The sequence below is a fragment of the Echiichthys vipera genome, assembly GCF_963691815.1.
Source record: "Echiichthys vipera genome assembly, chromosome: 1".
Classification (NCBI taxonomy): domain Eukaryota; kingdom Metazoa; phylum Chordata; class Actinopteri; order Perciformes; family Trachinidae; genus Echiichthys; species Echiichthys vipera.
This window is the reverse complement of record NC_139826.1, coordinates 35,480,981-35,493,363: the sequence shown is the minus strand read 5'-3', so window position 1 is coordinate 35,493,363 and position 12,383 is coordinate 35,480,981.

Sequence of the window (12,383 nt, the reverse complement as noted above, 5' to 3'; positions counted from 1 at the left end):
ATGACAAAAAGAATCTCTGAGCTGATTTTATCTGAAAAAGGTCTTTTGACCTGCTTCTACACCTTTCTATGTCTCCGGATAGATGTTCCAAACATTGTAAGTGAAGTGCAATCAAATCAAGTATATCGGTTAAATTAGCTCTCTCTAAATATAGAGTTTATAAAATAAGATAATTGAATAAACAGCATAGCTGAAGGTTACTGATGCTACCATTTCTTATTGTTTTTTAATAACACATGGGGTTCTGAAACATAACCATCACCTCAATTGCATTTTCTCCCCATTTACTTCTTTGGAAATTGTCTGAGCTGTGCTTTTCTCAAAATGGACTATATTGGATGATGATCAGTGGCATTTACAGTACGACATACACTAACAGCATGATGTTTGGGTGTGTGGGGACATAAAATCTGGGTAGAAGATGTTTAAACTCGTGTATGCGTATTGTCTTTGGTAAAAATCAACCCCCAAAGACCCCCAAAGGAAAAGCCCTGTAAATCATGCAATCTGTTTTTTTATATGTGACTCTAAATTGCCATCTGGCTGTATTGTATACTCTTTTGTTTCACACATTAACAGACCATCTGTTAATAATGCCACCGTAGACACTCTTCATCAAGTCTTAAGCAACATATCAGAAACACACAAATAACAGTTAACATTTATCTAAAACACAGAGGTCAACACCGTCTATTGTAATATTGTAGTATAACAGACTAAAGATATTCATATTCATCCCATACTATACACCAATTACACAAATTGAAAACAGGCATTAAGTGGCCATAACTTCTTTGCCAGTCTTCTAAAATGGAAAAGCTGGAGAGGAAAAATCTTGGCTCAGTACTACTAACTGTATTCCTGGACTCAAGAGTGCTTCTTGCACAACTCAAAAAACTTCTTGATTGTCTTTGCTAACCTCTCCAGCAGTGACTGTGATGAATGACGACATGATACTACCCATACAGTACATCAGCAGGAAAGAGATATGTCCGCAAGGGAAGAGATGGCCTCAAACCACCAAATAGCTATTTAGTGGCCTGCCTTATATTTACAGCAGGACAAAACTTTAACTCATCCTGAGTGCTGGACGTGACAGGTTGGCTCCTACGGAAGAGTCGACCTCCGAGTCAAGAATTTACAATCTACGATTTGAGCACTCATTGCACTTGTGGGACCGACGGAGCTCTCCACAGACACCAGGGTCAAATAATTGTGTAAACCAAGTGAATGCATCACTAAAGGGGACTACCAATGTTGTTTGGGAACAGACATTTATTTCTGGCTGTATCTACTTAACATTTTCCCCAGTGCACAGTGATGCATTTACAAGTTTGTTGTGCCTCCAATTGATTAATTTGCCCTATCTGATTGGTACCTTAGTGATAATGATGTTGTATGTATGCAAAACAGGCCCCCCCGGTACAAAATGTGTATTATTCATGTGTCTTATTCAAAACCTTTTTTGAGGTTGAGCAAGGCTGTGTTCAGATTGTAATTGAGTTTTTAAGCTTTTCTATGGGGACTGTGCACCAATATGACTCATGTTAAGGTGCTCAGAAGGCTGATTTCCTACATAAATGACTGTATTAAAGAATATTTAATATTATTATGAATTCAATGTATAATAATGTCAATGTTAAATGAGCCCCTGAAAAGTTCACAGGGAGGAAATGTACACAATGTATTGAATTAAATATTATATGAATTAAAAACTGTTCTTATATGCCTGCAATCTGACATTGTGCCTGAGCACGTTAAGCCCTGTAATGAAACATTTCCAACCAATTCTAGAAATGACCACTCACACAATAAGAAATTAAAAATAGATGACTAGCTAAATAAACGTTTAGTATCAGTCAATAGTTGACCAAAATAGGATAAATACAAAAATAAATGTTATGTAACACAATGTCTTAATCACCTCAGGCATTGCTTTCTGCATTATATGTAAAGATTATTAAATTATTATTACTTTATTCTGTAAAAATGTTTTCATATCAGCACATATCAGAAGACATATGTTGACAGTAAAATCTACAAATATCTCTTTGATAGGCCTTGACCGACTGATATATTGGTCTGGCTCTAGTAGAGATACAGTAGGTCTGGCAATGCAAGACTATAACTCTGTAAGATTCAAAATGCATTTCGTCTGGCAAGCGATAATCCTTTGTGAAAAATGACCCTGCCGTCATTTGCGATGTGTATGCAAACAGGGCCAACAAAACACTTTTGTGAATTTCCCCTAAAACAATACACCCACAGCAATCAGCATATCCACTTGCATTTTTATGCTTATGTGTAATGTTTATGTATTTTGAAATATTTGACATTTCTTTAACAAAGACAACCCATAAAAATGACAATAAAAAACCCAAGGCAACCCTGCTTTATGTATTATTTCTTGGAATAGGCTTCCATTTCTTTTATGTGACAGAAGCTCAGAACAAGCACAGGGGATAAAAAACAGCATGAATGTCTGGTAATACAACAAATTCCAAGAAATTAACTCTACCATTGTTATTCTTTTTTATTATGCAAGTCTGTTCCCAGTATGCAATTTTGTGTATTGTTGTGTTTGGATAACATTACATTGTAATATGTTCCAAATTATTTCATCCCAACTCTGAAATTGGACTGAAATGAAAACACTGATGGAAGAAGGATAAAACAGAGCGATGTGCCATGTTTACTGTGATTGATTGTTTCGCTCTGTTGATGTTGTTTTTCATCCTGATCAAGAGTAATAGTAGCTTCCTCTGAGACAGGCAGAAACAGCCCTGGTATCTGTAACCATGCCGACTCTGGAGAGGTGAACCTGAACTGCTGACACCAACTTAAAAAACACCGGTATTACCCTTTAGAAAGAGTCAGTACTCTAAGCTTGGTGATCCGTGACGTGATGTGACATGACATTCTCTCTCCCTCCCAAATAAAAGCTCCTCAGTGTTATTTTACAGGTCAGTCCACACTTAGATAATTCACTTCCAGAGAAGACCCACCTTCTCCCTCTCCCTCTCCCTCTCCCTGGTCCCTTTTCAAGCAAAGAAAAACGACTAACTAAGCTCAAGAGGCTCTTTGACAGCAACCGCAGCCACTTCTTTTCAAATCAAGTGTCCTAATTAGTGCCTTTAAGTGAATGCAGATCCTTATGCACAACGCCATATGCAGGACTGAATATTCATGCAGGCACTGAGCTGGCTGTCCCTGCTTCGGCCCAAACGCAGCGTTTCTCTTGCCCTCATTATTCTGACATGCTGACAAAGGGCAACAAGGCAAAGAACAAGGAGGAGAGAGCAAAGTCAGTCTCTGGCAAAAGTTCACTCCAAACTTAAGGACAGTGGGAAAACAACAAGCATTAACTAGATTCCTGGGGATTATGTCCTTCTTTTCCGGGAAATCTCTGAAAAACTTAGTAGTTGTTTTTATGTTTTAGCTCAGTATGTGCCAATTTTGATTATTTGATGTTAAGACGGATATCCTATCGTCTGGACTTCTGTTAAGCAGTGTTTGCAGAACAGCAACATTTGGAAAATGAAGCTTCCTGTCTTTAGAAGTGAGTAAAGAAGTGTTATTTACAGTAAATATCTGCAATAAATTAGTGCACAATATCCAAAAGAAAAAGAAAAAGGCAACTACGATGCCTGCTGCAAAGGACATGCATTTTGAACACCCGAGTCGTCATTGATTTCAGTTCATCTTATTTCCTAGAAGTCCACATGCAAAGACTTGCTTAAGGTTGGTAATCCGTCAGAGTGAGTTTCATGACACCATCCAAGGAAAACACAATAATCAAACATGGGTGTTTAAAAAAGAAGTATGTAATCAGTGTTTTTCTATAGCTGCTAGTTATTTAATGGATAATGATATTCCATAACACCATCTACACAATTGTTGTAGTTTTGGCCATCATTTCTACGGGTAACACATTGTTGTCAACACATACTTTAAAGCTGATATGTGTGGAAATGTAGCAACAGTGCTTAAAAGATGTCCGGCAAAGTAAGAGAAATAATTAGTCAGACAATAAATCAGTAGAGGAAAACAAAGGAGAACCATATAATTATTATGCAATCTGTTGTTTTGGTAATCATCCATCCATGTTTACAGACTATTCCTGGTTCAACTTTGACCTGTACAGTTCTGGGATAAAGCTTGACATCCCTCTTCTATCTATTTCAGAAGGGTGCCGACCACATCGCTCTGCCTCCTATCCCAGAAGGATAAAATAATAAGCCACTATAGCCAGATCAAACTCTAATGATGGAGTATGATCTGGTGATGCGAGACCAACCTCCAAATGAAAAGTTTTTAATACCATTGACTGCATAACAGCCAGCATTATTGTTTGTTTATCTTACCTCAGCAGAGTTTGTTGTAGTAATGTCGCAGTCTTATTTAGTACAGCGTGCCAGCCATTAAAGTTTTGATGGATCACTCTCAGCTCATGCTGTCCTTGAGCAAGATTGTTTGAAATCTCCTAATAAATGTCACTGGTTGTGGAGTTTGTAATCACTGTGGTGTGGTGGTTTTCAAAGTGTGAGGCGGGCCTCCCCAGAGGGGGCTTTAAACAGTTTCATTAGCTATCAAAAGAAGCTCACATAGATCACACATTTGTGCTGGCGTCTTGCCCAGGTTTTTTACCTGGTTAGATAAAGGATACTAAACAGCCTAAATGTGGGAATGAAGTTAAATTCAGTCAGAAACGTATTAATTCCTAAAGATATAATTTCTTCAAATGTATATGTTGTAGTCTGAAGTTATGCAAAACAGCAATATTATGCTATCTTGGCTCAATTGTTGAGTGTCTATGGGATCAAATAACATAATCATGATCCTATAGACATCGAAGCAATTAACCTCAGGTTTTTTATACCCCTTGATAAGAATACACAAGAAGATGCTTCAAGGGATTCGTGTACTTTACTGGGAGCCTTCACAGGTTTGTACTTGGGCTGTATGGGGTTTGTAGAATAACAGAAACACCACTATGAACACTGAAAGTCCTTTCTCTAATCATTTTGTCCACAGGGCATTAATAAAACATCAGATAAACGGATCATAAAAGAGAATTAAGGGAACAACCAATCTATGGACTGAGCCTCTGTGTGCCTCTATTTATTTGTAAAGTATGCATTTGTAAGATTCATATGACTTAATCACAGTACACACATAAAAACGTGAACACTTACCCATCCTATGTTCACAATGAACACATTGCACATCATAAGCATACTTACTTTTTAATTGACACACACAACCTCCTATACAGCCAGCAAGTCAGCTTTAATCCCAAACACATCCATCAAATTCACAGTTAAGAACTAGGAAATCCTTGAAAAGTGGTTGGCAGTGCATAAGTAATGGCATTGAAAGGCTTATAACAATTTTGCTGTCACTGTAGGGGTTGAATGTGTCCATAAGTAGCTCTTCTCTACAAGAAAAGAAGTCCCTGATTACCAGGCTGATAAGATAACATCATCTGTATAAAGGATTGCTGCTATGTCACACCTCTCTTAACTAACAAGCAAGTAATGAGACCCTCCTCATGTCCTGCCCATTATCACAAAAGAGGGCACCGCATATGACAGGCATTTTAATTGGCGCTCAGGAAGGATAACGTATCATTTTAGTGGAATAGCTGCAGTTTGCACTTTCTCTCACATACTGTGAACGTTTGTTTCAGGAGTCAGAATGGCAGCGTCAACAGAACAACGGTAACAAGCGGGGTGTGTGTGTGTGTGTGAAGCTGTGTGTGCATGTGTGGGTGAATTTAGAGTCAAAATAATTTGATGAGTGCATCTACTGGAGGAGGAATGTGAGGTGAAGAATGAAGAGCAGAGCAGCTCCAGCGTTGACAGGGCTGCCTGTCCTTCACCCCACTGCTCCGCTCAAGCTTCAACACCTCCAGCAGCCTCTTGCTTGGATGAGCTCCAAGTGCCGCCAAGGTCAGGAGAGCACTGTCATTCAACACCACTGTACAGTATGTGTGTGTGTGTGTGTGGGATGTGGGAGAGTGGAGGGGTGAGGGCAGGGGGTACGGACATGTGTGCAACAGGAAACACAAGCCTAGACGTGTGTGTGTGTTTGTGTATTAGTTGCTGTGGTAACTGCAACAGACAGTAAAAATGGCAACAGCAGTGGATTGCACTTCATTTCTCCTAGCTGTGTTTAATTCTGTGTGTGTGTGTGTGTGTGTGTGTGTGTGTGTGTGTGTGTGTGTGTGTGTGTGTGTGTGTGTGTGTGTGTGTGTGTGTGTGTGTGTGTGTGTGTGTGTGTGTGTGTGTGTGTGTGTCTGTGTGTGTGTGTGTGTGTGTGTGTGTGTCTGAAACAATCACATCCGTATAACCACTGGCTCTGACAGTCCCACTTGAGATCTGGATCATCTGTACGTCAAAACACCATACCAGCGTCATGTGCAAATATGCCTGCATTTAATATAAATAATAAAATACCAAGCATTACATTGGCTTATTTAAAGTGGGAAATAAGCCCTGTAGAAAATAAGAATAATAATTATAGATGTGTACGCATCTGTTTTAAATAAAATATAATAGATAATAGGGCAGGGGGATATGTTGATATCGTCAAAATGTCTATTGAATATATTTTTCTGTATTGTTTCTATCGCAATGTTGAAAACTGCTTTATGGCAGTATTTAAGTTATTTCAGTTATGAAAACACAATATGTTAATTTTGTTCTTAATAAAAGGAGAATATACTCAGTACTTTTCATTTGGCAAGTATTTAATCCACACACTGCCAGACCATTCTCCATTGCTGGAGAATGGTCTGGCCGCAAGAGTTATCATTCCAGTACAGGATGAAAAAAACGCTCTGGGGTACACTCTGGGCTCGATTCTCGCTTTGGGTGTGAGAGGTCATGGGTTCAGATCCCGGACGAGCCCCCATTTTGCCATTTTGATATATATCATTATCAAAATGTGTGAGTCCATCTTTCCCAGATAAGAAACTTCCTTCTGTTGAGGATCCTGCCCGCCAAACACCAAGACTCTTTTCTCCGTCTCAGTTTCCGTCTCCACCATAAACCGTCTGCTGCATGCAGTGAAAATGTGAGGAGACAGTGGTTTGGCAGTGAGAAATGATCCCTCTGATGTCGGTCACCCGGCTCTCCTCCCCTCCTGTCATCACACTGGAGGTTATCCGAGTAAAGTTTAAGGAGTGCTCACCTCCCTATGTCTCCTCTCTTTTGATACTTCTCTCTTTATGTCTATCTTCATTCTCTCTCTTTAATCTCCACTCATTTGTGTCCACTTCACTACACTGTGCCCCTACCTGATCACTCTGCTGAATACAAGGGACTTTTTTACAGGCTGTTATCTGTATGCTGGTGTTTTTTTTCCTGTTTAGTAAGTGCCCTCTGTACATCTCTGAAACTTCAAATTCAGAGTGAGTGATGAGCCATCCATCACACTTTTATTTATCTTTCAGATTTCCTCTCCAATGTGCATGAGAAGTCCGTCTGACCTCTCTCTCTCTCTCTCTCTCATTGTCTTTCTATTTTTTTTCTTCCTGGCCCTACAGGAAATGTCTGCCCCTGTGGTGGTTTTTACAATCTGATTCGGTAATGAGAGGAAATTAAAGTTTATCTGCTTCAGAGACAGACGAGCAAGAGAAGAGTCAGACTTCACTGACCCCGAGCAGGAAAACAGAGCATATTTTAGCCATTTCTGGGAGCTGCACACAGATAACCACTAATGAACGCATGGATTCTTCTATGGTTAAGCTTCCATGCAGAGAAATATAAAACGCCAGTAATCTCCGTCAGTTGAAGTAAGGACATAGAGAAGACAGGGAGTGAAAGAAGACTGTACTTTTGTGTTTTTTACATCCTCATTTTGCCTCACCACTCAGGTAGTCAGGTTGCCAGGTCAGGCCGACTGTCTGTACAATCAGTTGTGTTCTGGCCTTCAGTGAATCATGGGTGACCAAGCTCTGGCCCATAACATGGCTGCCAGATTCGGCGAGCTATTTTTGGTCGAGAAACAACTCCCATTAGCAGTACTTAAAATGGCAATTTCAGTATTTTCCAACCTGGACCCTATTTCCTCATGTATTTCTGTGTATGTGGGAGCAGCTATTTTTATTTTTAAAAAATGGTGCAGCATTGGGCGTGAGTGCTGCAGACTTTATTATCCCACAATTGGGAATGAATCAGTCGAGCTTCACAGTGGTGAAAGTGTCTATCTCTGTGAGTCATGTTACAATAGCACAGACCAGGTAGGCCTGTCAATACAACAAAAGGTAGTTGATGCAGGCCCATTAACTCAAAATTCTTATTCTGTTGTTTTCAGTGTCTTTTTTGAAACACTCTGATTTTGTTGGTAATATTTCATTCACAGCAAATGGTCAGAGATTAAGCAATGCTTCTCGTGAATTTGATATCCTTGGCTCCTCAAGGGTGAGGTTGGTGGCTTGTAGGGGTGTCCCCGACTAAACAATTTCATTGTCGAATCTGAATCGTCACGTAAAGTCTTGCCTATCGTCGAATCAGTTTTTTTTGCTCATGAAAAGCCCCCTGATCCGGGGTGGTGAGCCATGGACATGAAGCAGACAGCGTGAGTCCAGCACAGCGCGGTTGCGCGTGTCAGGTAGAGGTTTACTGAGAAATGTGATTTCTGATAGGGGCATCTTATTAAAAGTATTTGTTGTTATAACATCAATGTGTTTTGTTTGTATCTTTCTTTGACAATAGCTGACAGTATGCTGTATTTGGAACTGTAGTTTCACTTTCACTGCGCTGTGTCAGACTGTGTCGAATTGAATGTCTATAATGAAAAACAACAAATGGGTAAAAATTCTAATGAAATGATGCTGATGATTCAACTGTAGCAAACTTTTTCTGATGCCCAGATAGATTTAAGCCCAGGCAAGATGTGCTCTGACTGGGTTGGTTTCTGGATAGTACAATTTAGTCTAAGAGGGGGAGGGGGTTAATCCTGCACACTACGGAGATAGATTAAAAGCAAATGAGTTGTTTTCACATTTTTAGCAAGAGTATTTATTAGTAGGCTCAAATTTATACCCAAACAGGCTATTTATCATGGTTTATTGGGAGAAACCAAGCATCTATATGTAAAATCAGACATTCAGCACCCCCAGAGCCAGAATGGAATAATCCATTGTTTCATAACCACATTTTGCGCTTTTTGCAACAATTTGACTGTGAGATTGGCAGCCAAATCAGGCTCCTTGGATCGAGTCGTCAAATAGTCGACTACTCGGGGTCACCACTAGTGGCTTGTTTGGTGCATTTTGCCAAAACACTGATTAAAACAGTAAGAGAGCTATCTGTTAGTATTCAGGCCATTAACACCCATTCAATTGGAGTTAAAAGCAACAACAAGAAGTCACTTTTAATAGACATACATGTGCATTTGCCCCATTTAATAGGGCCAGGGTTTTATGCTTTTTTACATTAACTTCCATCCTATCTGTGTTCTCTACTGGCTCCTAGAAACACCAGAACCTACAGTACCCCCTCCAGCAGCCTTATTATGTCCAATGTTCCTCGAACCAACACTGTGTTTGGAGAAAGTGCTTTTAAATATTTAGCACCCCTATCTTGGAATAAAGTACAGGGTCGTTTCTCATCAGCATGGACCATTTCTAAAGCAGGATTAAGGACTTTTTAAATACAATTTGCACATGTACTGTCTCTGCCCCCTGTCACACTGCAAAACGGGTTACGCGGTTCCTTGAAGCTAAGAATATTGAGACAATATTAGTGAAGTCATTCATAGCAAGGGCTTCTACATTTCCTATTCAGTTTTAAATCCTATGGACCTAAGAAAAAAATGTTAAAACCTCACCGATAAAAATAAAGTATTTCAGAATTTAAAAAATGTTTTTTACTAACTTCTCTCATTTTGATCTCTAGTGTATATATTTATACCTGCTATCATATTGTGCTTGGTCCGTGATGTAAAATAATGGATAACACTAATAGAATAGATGTAGGATAAAATGGCAAAATTAATTAGAATTCTACCTTGACTGTCACCAATGTGTTTGTGTCATTTGCAGAAAATGTCCCCAGTCTGAATCAATTTCATGCACTAAGAGTCACATAAGTTATATAAGAATATGTAATGTAGAAATGAGGGGATTAAAGTGACTTTAAAAATCTGATCAGGAAGAGGTTGTGTGCATAAATATTTATGACCAAATAGCAATAGGACCCCTGACTGTCACCTTTATCCACTTTTCTGAGGAAGGTTTGACTTGTTTTGTGTTTCATGATGGCTTTCATTGGCTGTTTCCGTATTTCTCCCTGGAATATACTACTTATGTCACACAATCTTTCATTTCACCACTTAGAACTTTTCACTCATATGCCAACCTTTAAAAAAAAACTAGTGACCATACACTAATTTGAACAATAGTGAACGCGTAACCCACAAAAAAGTCAGCCTTTATCTCTTTACGAAAGCAACCAATGAGGCTCAGATGAAGAATATCAGCAATAAATTGATGTTAAAATAATCTTTATTGGCCCTAAAGTATGCGGTGGATGACAATGAGTGACTTTGCTTTCATGGAGAACATAGGCCTAATGTAATTTCTGTTCTCACTTTGATTCATTGAATAATTAAATTGATGCATTTACTTGCACAGCCAAAGAATGCTCTCTTCATATTCCCAATTTCATGCACTCTTGAAAAATGTGATTATTGATTAAACGTGTTGCCCCTAAATGGCTGCACTCAAAGCGCCAGCTGTCATAAATTATAGTTATATTAACCTCATGATATTTCCGTTCCCTGCGTGCAACTCCAACATTAGTCATTTAGAGAGGGAAGCCAGCATGTAAACAAAGGTACTAGCTGTAAAAATTAACTTCTTGGGGTTCATTGAGCAAATGTAGTAACTAGTGGAATCTCTGAGGAGCGGGCCTACTGGCTGTGTGATGTTTAAATGTCCAAACAGACCAGCTGTTGAATGTGCATTATCAGTTGCTAATTACTACCATAGCAATGAGGTCGTAGGCCCCATTTATGGTGCCTTAGTAGCCTGTTAACTATTGTAGTAATAAGCTGGATTGCCTATCAATGTCACTCTTAACTGCTTGACCACTGCGCTGTATGATGACACCCTATGACAGTTGGAAGCATTAAAAGAGGTAGCAGCGGCCAAGGTAGCAGCTCGCACCGCTCAGATTTGCCTCTCTGTCCCTGCGCTCAAAGTTCAAAAAGTTGAACTTTGACCTAGTGTCCCCTGACCTTTCAAAAGCGCAACCATTGAGATAGACGCTTCGAGTGTGACATTTACGTTCCTAGGCAACCAGAGAGTGACATCGCGCTGGTTAGAAAGACTGGAGGAAAACTTATTGTGTGTCCGGGTTTCCCAAACTATTTAACGTCACATAAAAATCGTTTCACAATCTTGGAAGAAACCGTAATGGATGGATGTTTATAAGCAGTCACACCAGGTTTGTGAATAGGCAGTTTACGAGCTAACTGTTGTTTTAATGCTAATTTGATTTAGCCGTTTATTGGGTCTCTGCGCCCAACCTCGCAGTGAACCCAGCTCAACAGCTTATCATGTGAAGGCCCCTTAAGGAGGAATGTTGGGAAAGTGGATGGGCCACACATGCAGGACGTTCACACACAAGACCTGATTTTGTGTCCCATGTGAAACGGGGACTTTTAAAGTTATATTTTTTCCATTAAGTCCATTACAGACTGTAAAAGCACAGTCTGCAGAGGGTCTCTTCCTAATTGTGTATTATTATAATGACAGCGATGTGAAAACAAAACAAGATGAGAGCTCAAATTCTACTCTACTCAGCCAACATCTCAGCTGGATTTGAGAACACTGATTTGTGGGTATTTCCGGGACTATAACCTGAGGAAAGGGTTAGGAAAGCAGTATATGAAATACGCCGTAGGAGCCAAGAGCAGGAAGCTTCCAGGAACAGGAAGCTTCAGTATTATGACTGTATTTCCAAGATGATAATATTGCACGACTGAGTTCAAACAGTGACTCTATTCTTGACCTTTCTCCCTATCTCATTTCTGGATTATTTGAGGATTTTGTTAAAATTTCTTTTTTAACTTATGTTATTATCACTCAAATTTTATCATGTGATAGTGTTGCAACAATTCAAGATATAGTCACAAAACATTACAGGTGTGTAGTGTACAACGAGTGCGAAAATGGGTGCGATTCAAGCAATGGGGCTGAGACTAAGGAAGAGCCCCTCCTACTTTAAGACCCTGGACCAACAACCCTGTAAGTAACAAAACGGATCATATTTATACAGACTGCTGCTTTTAGGTGTCTCAGTCTTTATTTACCTTATAATTAACCTTATTTAACAGACTGTATGTCTCTGTCTGTATGTCTACTGTTGTAT